The following is an 18,142-nucleotide window of genomic DNA, read 5'->3' on the forward strand; positions in this document are numbered from 1 at the left end:
TCTACACAGAGGTAAACAGAAAACAGAGGTAAACAATCAACAAGGCTGTAACAGACATTCACAGGCTTATAATGTGTTCATACCCATTTCAATTTGGTTTGGTTTTTGGTTTACTTGTGATTTACGTCCTGTTAACGGCCACGGTCCTTTAACTCTTTCCGTACTGTTGTCGTGTACATGTTGTGTACACGCGACAACAGACTTTGGTCTGATGTGGTTATCGCACACGACAATCGCGTAATACAATTATTTTTCGCTAAAATCAGCACCCATCAGTTGGAAAGATTTATTTTTATAGGTGCAGAGTACACAATTTATAATTTGTGACCTACTGTTTTCGAATCTTATGCAAGATGTTTGCGTTTGGTGTCTCAAATATAAACAATATGGCGGCAATTTAATTTGATATGAACACTCGTAAATTCATCATCAAATATTTATTTAGACTTATGGAAGTAAATATGAATATTTTAATATAATTCTTAATGAAATCTACTTGTAATTAGAAATTAAACAAGAATTCCACGGAAGTGGATGTGTTGCCTACGCAGGAAGCTGGGAGATTACGTAGAAATATAGATACACTTTTCATTTCAAGAAATAATGTTAAAAGTAAGCAATAATCATAGATTATGTTTTTGGATGGTATCATTTTGTTATATAATCTGTTATTCTGGGAAGAACTTGCTATGGATACTCAATGTCTCAACTCCAAGTTTAATTTGTATGATTTGTCGGATGGTTTCCCATAAATAAATGAACAAACTTGTGGATTATGATGTTAAACAGCTAGTGTTGTCAATAACATTTGGAGTAAGACGGCATTTTAGAGGTATACACTGCGGGTCAAGTGGTAGATCGAAGCCGTCCTGTATAGTTTTAGTGAAGTTTCTATTTATAGTCACAGTGACCTTGACCTTTGACCTTCAGTCCTGAAAAGCAATCCCAAGCAAGCACTTTTGGTATGGAAGCACTGCATGAAGTTTAAGTTTGATCGGCCCAAGGAAACTCAAGTCATCGCACGAAAACAGATTTTCTATTTATAGAAACAGTGACTTTGACCTTTGACCTTCGGGCCTGAAAAGCAATCCCAAGCAAGCACTTTTTGTAAAGTAGCACTACATGAAGTTTGAGTTTGATCGGCCCAAGGAAACTCAAGTTATCGCACAAAAACCTCTGTTCGGACGACACTGAAGCCGACATCAACATAGCAATACCTGTGTCACAAGCATTTCGCAGGTGACACAAAAACTAACGACTTTGTATTCGTAAACAATAATCAGTCCCTATTAGGAACCTGCAATACAACGCTGTTTTGAAGTCAAGGTTTCGTATCAATTGTTGCCAGACAGATGTCGATTTTTCAGTCATAAATAGCTGCCAGTTAGTCATAATGCTGCATAAATGAAGAGGTGTGTGTCTATACACAACAACATGAAACAGTTACAATATTTGTTCATGGTTACCTGTTTAATTCTTGCAGCAATTACACCTCGTTAAAAAGTACATTATAATGCACCATTTTGTTATCTGCGCTGGGGCGAGTCTATAGTAAGGAAATCCGGTATGGAATACGGACTGGATTTGCGGTACGGAAAGAGTTAAGGACATGCCAGGTTTTGGTGGTGCAGGAAAACCAGAGTTCCCGGAGAAAAAACAACGACCTACGGCCAGTACCTGGCTACTGCCCCACGTAGGCCTCAAACCCATGACTTAGTGGTGGAGGGCTAGTGGTAGCAGAATGTCAGACACCTTAACCACTTGGCTACCACGGCCCCTACCCATTTCAAAATTATTAATAAATCAAAAAGTTTATTTCAAAAACATTAAAGATTGATCATGAACATTTGATTTCCGACACTTTTCTGGCGCTGCCATAAGACTGTATAAAAAAAACTGTTAAGTATCTATATTTATCATCAACATGGGTCTTTTCCTATACCCTTGGCCAGTGTGGTAGCCAGAACATTTTACTTATCAGGTAGTGTCCGAGATACCAACTGGGCCTATATCCCCAGGTGTAGCAGGAGATTTAATGTTATTACATTAGTTTATGCCCATCATCATTTTCTGTATATGTTTTGTGGACAATAAAACAGCACAGGTAAACAAGTTAAAAGATCAAATCCTCTTTCATCTTTGTCTTTCATGTAAATGCCATTTTTGTGTGTGTGTGACCAAACCATCGATAAATGTAGATGTAGTTTTAGGTATATATCACCCAAGTCTTTCTGTACAGCTTGTTTACAATGGAGCCAGACTTTACCCTGAGGTGTAAACAGAGTTTCTTCTGAAAGGTCGATGCCATATTAATCCGTTCCTTATACAGTATTGTACAAGTGAGGCCTATCTGTAGGGCCTATATATGGGTAAAATAGGACTTAAACAGTTATGTCTTATTACTTTATACTACACCATATCAAACTCTATATAGTACAAGTATTTAATACCTGATAAGATATCCATTTGTTAATTCAGCTAGAAATGTCATGTCTCTAACTAAAGTCTAGTCATATCACTGACAAAAACAAGAGGCCCAGAGGACTCGTAAAGCTCACCTGGATATTAAGGCAATCATAGCTTCCTTTTTTCATTAAAAGTGATAATGTCAATAAGATCCCAAGGAAAGGACCAGACCCTGGGCCCAATTCTGATAGCATGTGTGTATTCAAATTTTCCTGATTACCACTTTATAGGTTGTTATAGGGATAGGTTGTTATAGGGTCAGGTTCTCATCTGTAAACATTATATGACCCAGAGACTAAGTCCCTAAGGGAGGGGACAGATCCATCGGCCACTGTTGGTAGCATATATGTATTAAGACTCTTCATGCCTTGCAATTATATATGTGATTTTGGCTGGGAATCTCAATAATTTCAACACTATGACCCACAGACTAAGTCATCAAGTATTGAGTCAGGCCCTGGTAGCTATGCATAGTTTTCTGTTCATACACAGATAGTAAAATAAATGGTTATAGGACAGGGATCTGAACCTTTTTATGTTATGAGCCAGGGACTAAGCCCTTATGGGCTGCGGCAGACCTCGGGCCAATCCTAGAAGCATATCTGTATTCAAATAGTAATTTAATTGATAGGTATATAGACTGGAAATGATTGTTAAGTTGTTAACTTTCATTAGAAATCAATTGCATACTATTACTTGAGGAGTAGTTAACTGCACAAAAGTTTTGTTAGCAAACAATAAAACTTTTTAAAAAATAAATCAAGGGCCATAACTCTGTATAAAATCAATGAAAACAAACTAGCCATTTTATGCAAAGTTTAAGTGATAGCTGAAGTAGATGCGTACTTGACAGCTAGACGACCTGATTTCAGTATACCACCTCCCTGCCAACTTTGTAGTGAAGGTACAATTAAATGGATGTATATGTAAAAATAATTAAAATAATTGAAATAATGTTTTATTTAATAAGTACAACCTGAATGCCAAAGAAATGGTAGTTAGGATTAAATACCTTTTGTCAATACATAGGAACAAATTCTTAAATAAATATAATATGGTATAACTAAGTACATGGGGAATTTTCCTGATAGTGTGTGTATATATATATATACATGTTGTATATAAGATAAATCAAATCTCAAGGGTTGACCTTAGTAGTCTTGATTGTCACCTCGAAAATCCTTTGGTATCTCTTACAGGTAAACATTCACAAGGACTATTACAAGATCCCTGACGAGGTGTTTACAGATAGGACGTGACCCCACATCTGCTGCTGTATATATACATGTCATCTATGGACAGGTCTGCTGACTCAATCACTTTAATTAAGTACAAATATCTAGCCTACACCTTACCACTAAATCAAATAAATATATGTATATATCTTACCACTAATTCTAGAACAAATCTGTACACTTCATTCTACCACAAGTACTACAACACCAAAGCATAATCATGATTCCAAAAGAGTTTAAAGTTCTGCTAGATGATAAGGATGTATTATTCAAAAAAAAATAATTTAACAATGCAATTGTTTCGCCAATATTTCTTTGTCTGATACATAACAAGGGACTTGTGACTGTTTGGCTTGACCATTTGATCTGGCCAGTGACCACACGATTAGCCAAGAATGTGAGTAATGGGGCTTACTAAAGGACTAATCTACCATATCATTACACCTGCCCGATAACCGATAATCTGTGGCCAACCTCTAGATCTGCTCCAAATCTACCACCCTGACTTCTAAATATGGTAAAAAGTTGAAGAGTTTTGTCAGGTAAATTGATCAATAAAACTTTCATTTGTATCCTTGTCTTGTGCATAACTTCATAAGTAACTAAACTTTTTTTAAATTGTATTTTACAACAAAAGTGATTCATATATCTAAGTTGATAAAACTTGCTTCATAATTTAGGAGTGCTCAGGAAATCATGATATGGAAGGGAACCAGAGTTAATGTATTTGGGGAAAATTTTGTCGTGAAGGTGACCAAATACTTTTTAGTGTGTGATCAAGTAATTGTCGGTAAAAGACAAGAGTGCTATCCTGAACGTGCCACCCGAACACCTTTGCCACCTGAACACCTTAACTTATTATGTATACACGCATTAAACAATTGAAAGCAAACATTCATACAAAAAACACCCTAGCTATCCTCTTACCAAATGTCTATAAGAAGCTAGCAGGGTCAAGTTTCTTTGCGCATTGATTCATTATAATGTTTAAGATTTTTACGAGATTTAACCTGATTTGCCTTAGGCTTATAAAGACTACAGACATTTAAGGTTAACTTATTACACAATAAACAAGTCTTTTTATGTTGCTTCTTTTATCACCACACCCTCAATTACGAGGTAATTAGCATTTTAAAACCCACAATTGTAGATGACTGGTCTTTTCCGATTCCTTATAACTACTTCACAATAACTTGGTTTGTTGGGTATGGTATTGATAAAGCACAAGTTAAGGTGTATGGGTTTGGTGTTAATAAATCTCACCAATGCCCCAGTGTAACTGACAGAAAGGATTAGACCCCCAGCTCTGGGCCCCAGACCTCTATTCTATCTGACCTACACGTAGATATCTCTTTTCAAACGGAACATGTTTTGGATCTATTTTTACCTCTGCTACTTCACAGTGACAAACAACACGTTGTAGGGGTATTCCTTAGGAGCACAACAGCTAGTTTGTTTACAAACTTTCAACCCTGTTATTATAGCCATGTATCACATGCCTAGATTGTAGTGTGACCCGCTGATCTCCGACCTGCTGAGAACTGTCAGAAGAATTGTCCATAACACCAGCAGGAGTATGTCACTGGTACTTCAATGTGTCGTGGAGCAATTTAAAAGTCTAAAGACATGAAAAAAAAAATAATGCACCTTCAGGGTGATTGTCACTGGCCTGGAATGTCACTGTACATGTATAGCCAGGGAAGTAGCAATAGTATTAGATTTAAGAAAATATACGTAGGGTCCTGGATATGGCCAATATTCAGGTAAAACATACTGAACTAAAAAAAAACAATATTAAAATCCAAATTGGAAACTTCCATGCAGACTAGCAAAATAGTCAAAGATATTTACTCACCCCACCCCTATTTCTTCCATCATTTGTTAAATGTACATGTATTCCCGTGTATACCTGTTGTAATCTTGTGTGTTGGTAGTGCCGGATACAATTACAATCATTGTAGCATTCTTCCTGTACAGCGTTAACGTTTATGAACTAAGATAATACCTTTTTTATCAGCAAGAGATGCACCACACAAATTACTGTTTGTCTTTAAAACTAAATGTGGCTGTACTTTAAAGGTTTTTCATGTTCCTTATTCATGAATATGTCAAAGAAAAAAATCTGAAAAATAAAACAAATACAAAAAAAAAAATTCAAAGAACCTGAGTAAATAAAAGAATTAACGACTATCTGAAACAATTTGCAGCCAAAGTTCCGTCTAGAGTTTCGAGGGTCCACGGTTCGAACCCTAGTCTGGCCATGTATTTCTATCTCTTTCTCCTGTTATACACATAAAACCTTTTTTAATTCAAATATGTTATGCCTATATATAACTAGATTTAACATCCCAGGACGTCACACCTGTGGAAACACCTGCCTGATTTACTCTACTGTGTGTTCAACAGTTACATGTATCTTCTCATGTAAAACCTGCATTCTGTCTCCCATCATTTCATTTTAATGGATACTGATTTTTAAATCTCGAAACATCAGCAAACTGTCTGTCACAGCATATTGCATATATGATGACAGCTTTCATATGTATTAGTCATTTAACAGTATATTTACTGTACTTGTGGTATGAAGATGATCAATGCTGCCTGTTAACTCATTCACCCCTGAAGTTTCATAATGAACTATTCCAACCTTTGAATTGGAAGAGTTCAAATGTGTCTTCAGGGGTGAATGAGTTAAACAGATACCTGAAAGTATCATGCAAACGGGCTGGGTATACAGTAGTTCATACTGGGAAAGTTTCATCACAGTTTTACATTCGCTTGGGTCAATTTAACATGACAGCCACTTTTAGTACACGGCATACCCTATATAGGAATTGAATGTGAAGGAAGAAATTAACACTAGGGGACAAGGATATTACCAGCGAAGGACGAATAACTGGGCCAAAGTTTCCCATGGCCAGTATACAATAGAAAGCAAAGTATCTCTTGTGTATATGTATCAATAACCAATTCAATAAGACTTTTACACCAGTTTCGCACATTTTATACACACCTATAGCAAACTGTACTAATTATACCCCATACCAAACACATTCTATATTAATAACGTACTTATTAAACCTCATTGCACAATGGATACAATCGATCAGCGTTTACCACAGCTTCACAGCATATTGATGCTTTTATATCAATTGGTGTATACATGCGTATGTGCACTGGTGATACACTAGACGTTTCTGAAACAATCTTTGTCCTAATTATATCCCTAAGTATATTGGAATCTATATAGAGTCTGGTGATCCTACTTCCAATAATATCACGTAGTCTTAATATAGCAGATAAAATATAACATGCACAATAACATCTTGTGTTTCCTTGATTTCAGCCTGACTTTGCTTTCAAGACTTGATTATGAAGCAAATTATGGAGTCCTACCAGAAGCCAAGACATCCATCTTGGACCGATGGTATAAAGACTTTTAAATATAATCTCAGCACAAACTAGTAAAACCAGTTTGAGACACATCACGAGTGCATTATAGACAAATTACAGACTTAACTAATCTTACAAATGTAGAATTTCTTGGCAAATATTTGTTCGCGTCAAAGTTAAAGTCGTTTAATCTTACATTATTAAGAGCAGGTACATGGTCGATTACTTGGTTAAATAAGTGATTTGTGATTCAAACAAAGGAAAAATATTCAACAAGTGAAATAGGAAGGACTTACCACAACCTCTTAGAAAAAATGGCTTTTCAAATGAAATGTTTCAGAAATCTAAACAGATAGAGCACTTACCTGAAAGAGTTCGCAGTATGGTACGGCTTCTCAGATGGGCAACTGAAGACTAGCCAGGAAGCCTTCTCCTGCCGGCCATGCAGGGTTGCATTTACAACAATAAACTGCTAGAGTATGTGTGCTTTGTAAACAATAACAATTCTGGGATCAGAGGGTCTGGCCTGTAAAACAGTAATAAATAAACATTTATCAAAGATCTGTTCAGTCCCCCGTCTGGTTAGCTTTATATTACCTGTATGGTTAGCTTTATATTACCTGTATGGTTAGCTTTATATTACCTGAATGGTTAGTTTTATATTACCTGTATGGTCAGCTTTATATTACCTGTATGGTTAGCTATATTACCTGTATGGTTAGCTTTATATTACCTGTATGGTCAGCTATATTACCTCTATGGTCAGCTTTATATTACCTGTATGGTCATCTTTATATTACATGTACATTGTTTGGTCATCTTTATATTACCTGTATGGTTATCTTTTGTTACCTGTTTGGTCATCTTTATATTACCTGTACCTGTATGGTCATCTTTATATTACCTGTATGGTCATCTATATATTACCTGTATGGTCACCTTTATATTACCTGTTTGGTTATATATAGCTTATAGCAACAAACTTTTTATTACCAACCCCACCCATCATTATTTCATTAAATCAAGTTATTTTTAGAAATGCAGGCATTCAAAATAATCTAATATTGATATGACAAAAATAGTTTGTGTATTTAAAAGTATTGAGCACAAATCAATTCTATGGAATGTGGAAAACAAAGGTTCTATACAACACATAAGTATTGCAGTGTACATAAATAGTGTACACATGAAGGGGTTTCATATCCAGTCTGAACAAACCTCTTAGTAGTCGATGGCAAATCACAACATTGGTTTTAAACTCAATGTTATTTTTATTTATTTTTATCCAAAAATTCCATGATATAAATTATAATGTGCATTTACCTCAGCTAATATTTATAAAGTTTGACAATTCTCAACTTAAATTATTCATATTTAACAATGTATATTTGTTAAACAATGGAATCCGACTCAATGTGAATTTAAATTGTCCATTCTGTAAATTATATATCAATCATTGTAGTCAAGGTCAGTAATTGAGTATTTACATACTGCATTGAAAAATCTCCATCATATCATCCTTATCCTACTCAACATAAGTTATTTATCTTGAACACGTGGAAATTCTTCTCCGCTACAATGAATGTTAATTATTCATAACCCACACAGCAAAATGTTCACAGGGACTTTAAACACATGTAGAACCATGTTGTACATGTTCATAGTAACTTAATTGGACCCGACTCCTTTGATCTCTCTATTAGATATATACTTTACTGAATCACAGGGGCTAGCAACGATTTATATGGGATAAGAATAAAAATAGCGAGAAAAAAATACGTAACTGTGTTATGTACAGTTACATATTTTTTCTCACTATTTTTATTATCCCATATAAATCTTTGCTAGCCCCTGTGGCTGAATGAAGCCAGTCTATATATCTATGTGTGCTAGCTTTAAGTGATCTCTGCTAATCAACAAACAATACTAGTACAATAGCCTTCTCTTCCAGTTCCTTCCTTTCAGCCAGAGCCGTGCTTCAAACCAGACTGCCTCTTCAGTAGGTTTTTTTTTAAGTTCTTTGATCATAACCCCTTTAATGTAATACCATATTTGCTGTAATTAGTGCCATGGGCACCTAAAAATGGCTTAAAGGGGCACTTATTAAGATGATAAAATATGAACTACAGTAAAAAAAGTTGTGTAGTTTCAAACATTGTTATCACTGAAGGACATTACAAACATTCCTGTGTGTCTGGAGGTTCAGAAATTGAATGTTTCGTTCGCTTCATGGGGAAGGCATATGCTCACCAGCCCTTAGTCTCTGCTTTAACTCATCCACCCCTGAAATTTCATAATGAACTATTCCAACCTTTGAATTGGAAGAGTTCAAATGTGTCTTCTGGGGTGAATGAGTTACAGGTGTAATAAATCATTGACCACGCCTGGTGAGGACTGGGAGGAGGAGGGGGTCTTCATAATTATGAGGCTACCTCATACAATTTTTTATATACAATTATTATATATGTACTGCCTAACAGACTTTCCAAAAGTTGTTTTTTTCAATTATTATTTGGTCACAGCTTTATCTTAGAACACAAGGATTCTTACTCAAACGAGGGCATGTGGTCTAGCCGTCTCGAACAATGAGAGAGCTTAACTTGCAATCGGAAAACAGACGTCTGAGAGTTCTTTTAATTACAAACTACAATTGAATCTTTATTACAAAATGCAATTAAAAACCAATGAATTGTTAAGTCAAACAGGCCATAATATTGATTTCATATGAGGACTATCTTTCAAATAGTCAGTGCCTCCTGAACATGACTTTCATATGGGGATGCACTGGCATCAACATGAGCATGGCTGACTTTTTACCTTGAGTACTTGTTATTTAAAAACCCATCATATCTAAGAGCAAAACTTTTAATCCTAAATCTATCACTAGGATCACAACAGTAGTTTGTACATAACATGCAATGTCTAATGCACATGAGTTTGTTAATTAAATGTTCTTTCATATACAAACAGGATCTGGAGACGATATAGATGATCTAAATATCATTAATTTCACAACCTAATATTCAATTAGTATAATGCTGTGATACCTTCACTAAATAAAGTACAAATATCGACCTGTTTTGATAGATATATGTTGTGTTGAAAAGACAACTTGAAGTGGATTATAGTTGTAACCATCATGGCATGTTCGCTAGCTAAGGGTTACAATCTGGTCTACCTGTGAAGAGTAGGTAGACCAAATTGCACAGGATAGTAACCCTTAGACTTGCGAAGATGTCGTAACCATTACTCTTGTGTTATAATTACTATGTTGTTAAATCGAAAGGATTTTAAAAATCTGGGACATTGCCTGATGAATTTGGCTGAATTCAATTTGAAAGAATACAATTGTTGATGATAATTTTAACAATTATTTCCCTCTCCCAAATAACCTTAAACTCCCCTCTGGACTCCCCAACACCTCACAACCAAAAACAATAAGGGAAAAAATATGCAAAATATTTCTTTAACCTAGAAACTTTTTTAAAAAAATCCTCACAACCTGTACACTTTTTATGTACTATGACTAATATTAATCCTGGATTTGCACCTAAGAAAATCACTTCAAAAAAGACACAAAGCCGAAAGGAAATTGAAGATTATAGTGATGAAAAAATTGACACTCTAGATCTGACTTCATTAGTGTATATCTACACATTGCACATTGTATATACATTTTGTAAGTCATTAAAAATGAGCAATAAATTTAATTGACTAATCTCTATATGGTGCATATCAAATATATGTTTTAATTTATTTTTCCATTACTATCTATTTACAGATTTATTAAGAAATAATAAAATAATAAAGATATAATTATTCAAAGATTTCATATGTAATTACTAAAATAACATATCATGTCAAAACATACAGTATACATTGATAAATGATGATGTTGATAATTGAGAGTAACAAACAAAAATATGATAATTTTTTCCTGATTCAATTTCCGTGAAGATAGTGACACGCTATTTTAACAAGGGTGACCTGTCATATGGATCAGTAAGCATAATGCCTGTGGGCATGCAGAACTTGTTTAGGTCCTGTAGTCTGTACTAGCTAGCCTATGTCAGGTTTATTACGCATGTAACATCAAGATTTCCAAATAAAGTATACAACAGAATAAAGTCCAATCAAAGGCTTATAAAATAGCTAACGTTTATTACGTTACTCTGAGAACATAACAAGATTTGTGACGTACGAATTTGCATAAAGTCCCGTTAAAATTGCCATTGCATGTACACGTCGATACTGGTACAATACAAAAGTAATCAGACAAAATATAACCACACGATGCAGTTTGTCCTAAGTTTGAGACTTAACCGAGACCACAGACGACCCAAACATACATAGGTCGGTACCACCTCACCTGTCAATTTTGGGTTCCCTTGTGCTACAGGTGAATCCCGTGTATCGTCCTCACACCTGTATCCCCGTCCCAACGACGTACAGGAAAACATTTCCACACCCGCGTAAACTAATTCTGTAACATGTTTCTATTTCATCCATTAAACAACTGGAAACATTTCCAACACCTGTGTGTGTAATCTATAGCTAGCTAACTGCAATGTTTATTGCAGTCAGACTTCCCGCTTCACTTCCGGTTTGTAATTTTCGTGAAGATCAGCTGGAGAAGATCTAAGTGAAATGTCCGAAAGTGAACACTTATCACGGTCTTGTAGAGCTTTATATTGTATGTACCGACTTATAAATGTAAACACCTACCTGTACGGTAAAACGGTGATCGCTGAAGCACTTAAAAATCCAAAATTATCGTTTAGTGGCAGAGCAGAATTTCACTTTAACCGCCATACCGGCAGGACACTCGGAAATATCTGTGACGTCACTTGTTATGTCATGTGACTGCTTTCTCAACAGGTGCTCCAGCTTTCAATTGACTTACATTGGAAATCATGCAGTTGACATTGTATCAAAAGGATGATACCAGTTTTCATATTACGCCTACAGGAAATTGTTACAATGTAAAGAAATACATTATTAGGCTAGATAGGTCCTTTATACATTCACCATAAAATCACACACTCTCTAACTTTGGAATTACAGAAAAAAGTGGCCAAGCTGAATTGATTTATTATCATATATTGTACTGAGAGGTATTTAAGTAGAGAAAAGAATAAAATAGGAAAAATGACATAACAGGCCCATGAGACCTGAAATTGCTGTTTCTTTTGTTATCTGAACTAGACCAGGAGTTATAACGATTCTGCTAAATTGAAACCATGCATGTTGACCATCTCTCAATACACAAAACCAACACTTTTTTTAACAATATTTGTGTTTATTTATTATACAGATGTATTCCACAATATAAAAAGTAATTAAATTCAGTTCAGTATCCACAAAACTAGCCATTGTACTAATGGCAAATAGATGATTTTTCTGTTCAAAGGAGACCTAAATAAGTTCTTGTGTTTGTTGCCTAAACTTTTCTTCCTAACTTCCTCTTTCATTTCTTATTCCTATTTGATTCTCTTTTGTTAAATCATTCCTTATCTGGAAGGTAGAACAGCTTAATTTTGTTCAATGTCTGATTAAAATTGATTTTGTTAAAGTTGATAAGTTTTCTCTGAATCAATTAGCTAGAGAACAGGTTTATTTTCAGTTTGTTTTTGTTTGGGATTTGGCAGCATTGCAAAATCAAAGGTCATATGAAGACGGTGTCCTTGGATGATGTAGCTGCAATTTATCTGGGCCTTATGGAACTTGAGAAGATGATTGTTAAATCTTCTCACACAGCTGGTCTACATAATATACCCAAGTATTATGACTCTAGTCCAAATGGTTCCTAGGATATTGTTGTTTGAAGTTTTTAACATATTTGACCCCTGTGACTATATCACTCCACCCTAGGTACCTACTGGCCAAATATCATGACCCTGGACATAATGGAACTTGAGAAGGAGATTATTAAAGCTTTTACCCTATGTTGACCTTTGCCCCCTGACTAGCACCTAAAGTTGACCTTTGACCTCATTACTGTAATTAAGAAAAAGATTATCACTGCTTGTCTTCATAACAATTACCCAAGTATCATGACTCTAGTCCTTATGGTCCTTTAAATATTGCTGTTTGAATTTTTTAAAATATATACTAATAACATTTTGCTAAGGATCACCTTTATTTTAAAAAAAAAATCAAAATGTTAGAAAGGATTTTATATTTTCCTTTTGTACTGTTTTGAGCGAATATGTTAGCCTTCCAAATCGTTGTGTGTGCATGTGTTCAGTCAACCATAAAAGCGTGTGCACGTTTTTCCACCGATTTTTGCTCATACAGACACGGTGTCACATGTTCCAGACTGCCACAGCTTTACATAATGACCTCCTAAATGCTTCTGGTACCCGGGTAACCACTCAAACTGTTAGGTACCGTCTTCATGATGTTGGTTTTAGGTCACGTAGACCAGCAATACGAGTTCCCTTAACTGCCCGCCATGTTAGGGACCTATTAGATTTGGCCCAAGCTCTCAGCACTTGGACTCTCCAGGAATGGGAACCTGTTCTTTTTACTGACGAGTCCAGACTCTGTCTCGACTTCACCGACAGGCGCGTTAGAGTATGGAGACAACCTGGGGAGAGGTTCCAGGCAGGTAACGTTGTGGAACATGACCGATATGGCAGAGGTTCAGGGAGGGTGTGGGGAGGCATAAGCCTTCGTGGGAAAACTGACCTCCATGTCTTCCTTAATAGTACCGTAACGACCCAGATTTACTGCAATGAAATCCTTTATGCCTATGTCACACCCTATGCTGGCGCTATCGGCCCTGACTTCAACCTTATGGACGATAATGCTAGGCCACATAGAGCAAGGGTGACTGAGCAGTATCTACAGCAACAAATGGATTGGCCAGCCTGCTCGCCGGATCTAAATCCCATCGAGCATGTGTGAGACATGCTGCATACAGCTCTCTCTGCCAGAAATGTTCAGCCAAGAACGCTCCAGGAGCTGGGAACAGCTTTGGTAGCTGAGTGGAATGCTATCCCACAAAACAGGATATGCGATCTCATTCGGGGCATGCGCAGACGTTGTGAAGCTGTAATTGATGCTCGTGGGCATCACACTCGATACTAAAACAGTTTCTGTTTATGTAGGATGAGCTTTGTTCAATTTTATTTTTTTAGTGAATACAGTACCTCGTTGTTACCAATTGTAAGGGTAACACTTTTCCTGTGGCTCATTTTCCTACTGTAATTACAATTTGAATTTGGAATTTTTGCGTGCTGATGAATTAAAAGAACAATCAATTTTTCAAAAATAACCTCAGTATGAACTTAATAAAATATTTATTTTCACATATGCCCAAAAATAAAAGTGATCCTAGCAAAATGTAAGTATATGTAGTATATTTGACCCCTGTAACCTTGAAAGTAGGTCAAGGTCATTTTAATGGGGAAACTTTATAGCACTCCATCCCATCTACCTACTGGTCAAATGTTGTGACCCTAGATTCTCCAGTTCTTCAGAAGAAGTCGTTCAAAAGAAAAAGTTAATGGATAGACGACGGACGACGCAGTAAGGCATACCGTTAAGCACACATTGCCCATCGGGCCAGGTGAGCTAATAAAACAAAGTTAATAACCCGGTAACAGTTCTGTAGAACATGTAGTAGATCTTTATTTTTCACACCTCAGACAGGCGTATCCCATGTGATAACCCATGCAAGATTTTTCTATCTCTTCTGATCTGTCATGCATCTTTACACAACATTTCACTGAATTTTCACACAACAATGTACATGTATTCAACTGTGCAATAATGGCCTGAAATTGACAATCTGCATTATAAATATTCTGTTTTATCATTTTATATATATATATAGTTTTGATGTTGTTAGATTCCTGATGTTGCAGAAAAGTATAATCTACAATGTGAAATACGTTGTCTTCTTTGCAAGGATGGACTGCATTTTTAAGCAGGATCATTCAAACATAGCTTTAGCAGTGATTAGGAAATATTTATTTGAGGGTACTTGTAGACTGTAGCAATATCGAATAGTTTTTCTAACGAAATGTACGAGAGAAAAAAGTCAATTACCTGTAACCGAGTGAGATCAGGTTATCTCAGTCTCTGGCTAAGATTCTGTAATAGATTTTATCAACATTACCTCTCTTTTCCATTTTGGGCCTAGCTACACCCTATATCCAACATTGAATCTCATTAGGAGCCACCAACATGCTATGGATAGTGTTAGCAGATTGTATGTGCTAGTTCACACTTAGGTTTCTGATTCCCCCTTAACAATATGGTTAAGTGAGATAAACATTTCAAGAGCATCACTAGGCAGAATGGGACTAAAAGTTTCATAAATGGAGAGGATGACCCCCTTTGGGGGAGCAAAGGGGCAAGGCCCAATAGGAGAAATAAAGGTAAATATTTAAAAGACAACTGCTTCAGTATGGGTGAAGGGAGTTGAATAAAATCTGGTCCGGAGCAGTGGACTTTTAGAGGTTTCAACAATAAATAAACAAAGAGTGTGGCCCCACTGAGAGCAGGAGGACAGAGCCTAATATAAGAATATAGATATAATTGGATGGAACAATTTGAATCAAATTTGGTCTGAAGCATCACCAGGTCACCGGAACTCCATGTTTAATGAAGGGTACGCTTCCATAGGAATGTAACAAGACAGACAAATCTGCAACAAACCTTATCCTGATTCAAGCCAGAAATATGTTATAAAATTTTATGTCTAGAGAACTAAAACAGTAAGTCGCAGCTGATACACCCTTACCTCTGTAGAACTACCTGTCAAGTTCCTCAGGAGCTGTGATGATCAAACCTATCTAAACAGTCCACACACCAGTTGTCCACATCTATAGGATCACATCTGACTAGCAACTGCACACATAAAACACTTCATAAATGAACTTATACAACTTATAGATATACAGGAAAAAGTACAACAGGTGGTTTACGGGCGTATAAAAAACGCCTGAAAAACGTTTTACACATGTTTTGGTCACCATGCATAAAACGGGAGTATTGTAACGGGTGTAAAACACCTGTGTAAAACATCACACCCATAAAACATAAGTTTTTTAAGCGTACGTAAAACAGGCATTTTCTTACAACGTACGGGTAAACACCCGTTTTACATATGAAAAACATACAGTGCAGTCACAAATAACATCATGAAAAGTGACGTCATAAGTAATAAGCTAAGCAAAACTAAAGTCTAAGATTGTTTCCTAACCCCGGGGCCTGAGGTATGGACCAGGGTAACACTACATGTCCTATATCACTGTATAATTGGCAGACATAATAACAAATCACATAGGCAGGTTTCAGAAACCAAGAATAGTCACAGAGATACCCATAATTTCAAATAAACCTGTTTATAAATTGAGAAATGCAACTGGACAACTTTTTAAGCCAATATATGTAGCCCATAACTGACTGGTATTCCTGTCACAGGACAAGTAAACTGTTAAACGTTTGTCCAATCTATTGTGCTACAATAAAATTGATTTAGACTTATTGTGACTTGTACTCTTAGTTGGATATTTTTTTTAATATCTAGACTGCAGCTTTGATTGGACAGATATATACACGTACAAAATTTCATGTAATAAAATGCTACACTGAATTAAAAATAGTTTTGATATTGATTTTCAATCTGTCAACAAGCATCTCAATTCTAACTTGGAAAAAAACATCCAATTTTATTGAGTGGTGATATTACGAGGCACGAGTGTCACTTTAAACCAATAAAATGAAAATCAAACACATTCAATCTTTTATACCTTTTTATTTCTAATTAAATGCTGGAATATTCAGCAAGAAGATTTAAAAATTTCTTTCATACAAAACAAATTACATTTAAAATTACACAACATCTACAAAAACAAATATGTATTGTACATCCAGTCAACATCTAACATACTGGTACAACCTTACAGCTTGGTTACACAATCAAGAACGTCTATCCTTCCTTCCTTAGCAAGTATAAACCAGTGGTAATTGGTCTTGAGTAGATATCTGGCATAGAATGAACAAGGAATTCATTCTCATGTTTGATATTTACAAGAATTCTGGTAGCACTTTTAATTACATATATAGATAGACAAAAATGTCTAACAATAAAATTAACAAACTAACAAGAACTCCACAGAAGTGAATGTTTCCTGCACCAGCCTAGTGTGAACGACGGTCGACTGCAATTACCCCATGACAAAGGAACAAAATGCAATTTATTTACTGTTGTATTATTGATCTGATCGCAGCACTCTCAATTTACATTTCTTAATTTGGCTAGGCGAGGGACTCGAGCAGTAAGAATATACAGGCAAGATTAATTGAACCCAATTCCTTCAAAGGATCTGATAAAATTCCTTCAAAAAGATGGGTTACACACCATCTTCCTTCATACACCTCTTCTTCATGATGGTTATAGTTCACTAGACAAATGGTGGCAGTATAACAAGGTTTACCTGGAGCTATAATAGAACATAACATTCACTGGTTAACTGAACGGTGAGGCCTGTATAAGTGTGTTATATGCGATATATTGAGTTGATGAAATTTCAACAAGAACTAGTTGGTGCTTTTCGGATATCTGTGAAGACAGTGTTCACTCACACTAAACAGCAATAAAGAAGGTTCCTGATATCTGTGAATACTTAAAACGTTCAGGATTATTTAGGGAAAGATGTACGGTACAGGTATCAATTTAGGAAAAAATAAGCAAAGTATAATTTATATCCTCAGGTTTTCAGGACAATGTGGTAGCAGTGATCAGTTCTGGTAAATGTAAAACTTGCCTACATGTATATGTATACCATATTTGGTCAATTTGGATATTCATACTAATTCTCAACATGAGTTTTTTTGAGTTGAATTATCACTCAACAATTGCTCTAATACAGCTTTAGACACAGGATTCATGACTCAGTGAATTGTTCCATTATCACACAATTGCTCTAATACCGCTCTAGACACAGGATTCATGACTCAGTGAATTGCTCCATTATCACTCAACAATTGCTCTGATACAGCTTTAGACACAGGATTCATGACTCAGTGAATTG

At 35.8% G+C, this 18,142-nt stretch overlaps 1 protein-coding gene across 7 annotated transcripts in view; it reads right to left on the reverse strand.

Annotated features, from left to right (window-relative positions):
* Positions 1 to 11,919, reverse strand: part of LOC110447417 (A-kinase anchor protein 13-like) — a 232,534-nt gene extending 220,615 nt beyond the window's left edge. For 6 of the 7 annotated variants that reach the window (XM_021493096.1, XM_021493091.1, XM_021493094.1 and 3 more), the window contains exons 1-2: positions 11,820 to 11,919; positions 7,460 to 7,620 (exon numbers count right to left, since the gene is read on the reverse strand). The gene's annotated coding sequence lies outside the window, so the exon portion shown is untranslated. Of the gene's footprint in view, positions 1 to 7,459; positions 7,621 to 11,463; positions 11,702 to 11,819 lie in introns of those variants that run through there. The other variant, XM_021493089.1, reaches the window with a different exon arrangement.
* Positions 11,920 to 18,142: the final 6,223 nt, after the last annotated feature.

This window comes from Mizuhopecten yessoensis, unplaced genomic scaffold, assembly GCF_002113885.1.
Source record: "Mizuhopecten yessoensis strain PY_sf001 unplaced genomic scaffold, ASM211388v2 scaffold3349, whole genome shotgun sequence".
In the NCBI taxonomy this organism is placed as follows: domain Eukaryota; kingdom Metazoa; phylum Mollusca; class Bivalvia; order Pectinida; family Pectinidae; genus Mizuhopecten; species Mizuhopecten yessoensis.